This window comes from Mauremys reevesii, linkage group 4, assembly GCF_016161935.1.
Source record: "Mauremys reevesii isolate NIE-2019 linkage group 4, ASM1616193v1, whole genome shotgun sequence".
Taxonomy (NCBI): Eukaryota; Metazoa; Chordata; order Testudines; family Geoemydidae; genus Mauremys; species Mauremys reevesii.
Window position 1 is genome coordinate 85,099,608 of NC_052626.1, and position 3,394 is coordinate 85,103,001.

Sequence of the window (3,394 nt, forward strand, 5' to 3'; positions counted from 1 at the left end):
GTTACTTTTTAAAATGATTTCAACAATTCAGCTGGCAATATTAAAAAACAAATAGTGATAGAACATTATGTAGGAAGAATTTGATAGTCCCTGCCCGTAAAAGATACCCCTATCTGCCAAGAACCCCAAAAAAGGGGCAATATGTTGTTGCACTGCACCTGGAGCAGCCTGGGAGGAAGAGTGTGACTTCTTGTGTCAAAATGAGAGCCCATGAAGTACCTGTTCTAATGTTGTTGATCTCAGACACAGTGGTGATGGTGACACATTCACGATCTCCCTCCTGGATCCCCCTCTGGTCTGGGGAGGTAGTAAACTGCATAGGGTCTATACCTGGTGCAGTGTATGTTCCCTGGTGTAGATGCACTGGCTGACATGTTGGGGTGAGGTGGAGACAAGTCTCTAGCTCATTCTACTCCCATCCTGGCAATCTATAGAAGAGGGGGTGGGGGGAAGATAGCGGCCTCTGTGGAGCCTGCTTCGCCTCCTGTGCTTCTAGCCGTCAAGCAAATACCTGGGGTAGGGGCATAAGGGGCCACGGTCTGCCCCCAAACAAATTAGGATATTCAGAAACCATTATTTAGAACTTGCTATTGTACTTTTGCTAGCTATTGGTTTCATATTCTCAGCTATGAATGTCAAATAAAAAATGTGTATAAACAATGTCATTTGCATGGTAGGGAAATTTGTATAAATGTTATGCCTGCTTTTAGCTGGTTTAGCGGGTGCTACTTGATTACATTCACAAGCCATAACCCACTAACTTTATGGATTAAACGATGTGTCATAGAGTTAGGTTTTCCATGAGCATTTAGTTCATAAGTTATGGGCTCAATTCTGTAGTCTTTATACAATTGACTGAAGTGACAATTTTGTCTGGATAAGGACTGCAAGATTGGCCTATGGCTTTTCTGAGGCACTCACACAGGCTACTAGCTTGCAGGAAGGAGACTGTTACTAAGTTACCTGGTTGACAGCAGTCCCCAAACAATTTTTGCTAGAGAGAACTTGCTGTTGAGACTAGAACAAATGGACCTGATTCTCTACTGACTAGTGTTCATCAGAAGTATCAGTGTAAAAGTGGCATAAATGAAAGCAGAGTCAGATGCATCTGATATTTAGGTCTTCTAAAATGAGTCTAAGCTACTGAATTATCTAGCAATTTTACAGTCTATAGAAATTTACCTGTTGGTCTTTGAATTGTTAACTGTTTGCTCCTTTTTAATGTTCTTTCACCACACTGCTAAAAATACTAATAAAAAACCCTAGATAAACTATCCAGAAAATTTATTATTTTACTCATAATAATGTTGCCAACCTATAAATGTGTATGTTATGGAGAATAAAATGTTACAGGTAATTGTATCCATGATGTATATATTTGCTGCATCTGTCTTTTGTTTCTGTAACATACAGGTACTATAAAGAGACCATACCATATCTTTAGATTTAAATGATTAATTTTATTGCTATTTGCCTTAGAAGTACTTCGTCTAGCAAGGCATATAATCTTTGCAGCTTGATCCGGTATCAGTGTATTTGTTTTGAACTACTGTTCTCTGTGTATTGGGCTGATAGTTTCAAAGGATGTTGTCTGAAATCAACAAAGTAGAAGATTAAAACACATGATTTGTGGACTTTCATTTTATGCTCATGGAGATGTAACTTCTTTAAGTAGATTTGACACCAGTAATAATGACTTGTCTGTGGATGTTCTTTGTGTTTGAGGAAAAGTGTCAGACTGCAGGTCTTTGAGACTGACGTCCTCAGTTTTGGCACAGAATGGGTACAGCACAAACAGTGACAGTGAGAGCTTCCTTAATGTGAATAGACAACCCTTGGGAGTGATCACTATCTGTTGCCCATTGAAAGCTTGGCCTTTCTGCTGAGATTGCAAACTAGGGGACCACTGACTGCCAATTTTTATGATCAGGGCCGGCTCTAGGTTTTTTGCTGCCCCAAGCAAAACATTTTTTGGCTGTCTCCCACCCCAGCCCTGGGCTCTCAACCCCCCACCAGTGCCGTCCCCGACCCACACCCCCTGCCACGCCAGCCCTGGGCGCTCACCTCCCCACCAGTGCCCTCCCCGACCCGCATTCCCTGCCACCCCAGCCCTGGGCTCCCCCCCACCAGTGCTGACTTCACCCGCTCCCCCCTCGCCTCCAGTTGGTCTGGTGCTGGCAGGGTTGGGGTAAGCAGCAGGGCTCCCGGGCTGCGCCTCAGCCCAGGGTCCCTCCAGCCAGGGCTCCTGCCTCCAGGACTGGCCGGGACCTGGGAGGGCAGAGCTGGAGGACTGCCCTGGCAAGGGGCTGAGGAGCTAGGGCAGGGTAGCCCCAGAGGGAGCAGAGCCCTGCATGGCAGCGCCCCGCCCTCTATAGCCCCGCTGCTGTTGCTGCTTCTGGCCACCCTGCCGCAGTCCCTGGGCGGCTCAGGCTGCTTTGCTCAGCCCTGGCTGCAGTGCTGGGGCGTGGCCGCCCTGAGGCACCTGCAGGCAGTTCTGTGTGCCCTGCAGGGCAGCCCCCAGCCCAAGGGTCACCCATTCGGAGCCTGCCTGGTCCAGTCACAAGGTGTGGGTGCTGCTCCCCTGTGGTGCGAACCATAGTGGCCCAAGGGCACCCCCCCTGTGAATGACGCATTGCTGCTACCAGGGCTGGCTCTAGGCTTTTACCACCTTAAAAAAAAAAAAAAAAAAAAAAGGATGGCTGGAATGCCACCCCTGAAAATGTGCCACCCCAAGCACATGCTTGGTTTGCTGGTGCCTAGAGCCGGCCCTGTTTATGATACAGAAACTTGTCAACTTGGAACTAGATTACAATCATTCATTTCACAATGTCCATGAAGGAGGAGGTCTCCAGTAGGGCCAGGTGACTCAATGGTAAGAGTTTTAAATGTGTACAGGGTAAGCTTAAATTCAATACCAAGGAGGATGAAACATGATCAGGGCTGTTCAGTCCAGTGACCATGCATGATGCTGCATTCTGTCCAAGCTGCAAATGAAGGAGAACCTTCCAGAAGCTCCTGAAGAGAGAGTTAGAGGAATTGAGCCTTGTGGTTACAAGGCCATTTGTTCCTGTTGTGATAAACTACTTCTCCAGCCTGTGCAAGTTACGCAGCTGAGAGAAAGTTTCTGTATCACAGTTGTCCCCATACTTTCCATGGAAAAGGTGTTATTAGTGATAATAGTATTTAGCATCTAAAATACTTTTAATACAAATTTGCCTCCACAATGACTCTGTATTATCCCCATGCTACAGCTGGAAAAGCTGAGCAGAGGCTGTGACTCACCCAAAGTCACAGAAGGACTCACAATTAGAACTCAGGAGCTCCTAACGCACAGTTTTTTACTGAGACACCAAGCTCTCAACTCGTTCTTGATGGTAGAAAGAATCAGATTTTC

At 46.4% G+C, this 3,394-nt stretch overlaps 1 long non-coding RNA gene across 1 annotated transcript; it reads right to left on the minus strand.

Annotated features, from left to right (window-relative positions):
* Nucleotides 1-1,521: 1,521 nt before the first annotated feature.
* On the minus strand, nucleotides 1,522-3,394 carry LOC120403783. The gene is made up of 3 exons (XR_005597726.1): nucleotides 3,283-3,394; nucleotides 2,916-3,015; nucleotides 1,522-1,591 (listed from the first exon to the last, which is right to left on the minus strand). It is a non-coding gene; the product is annotated as an uncharacterized LOC120403783 (long non-coding RNA).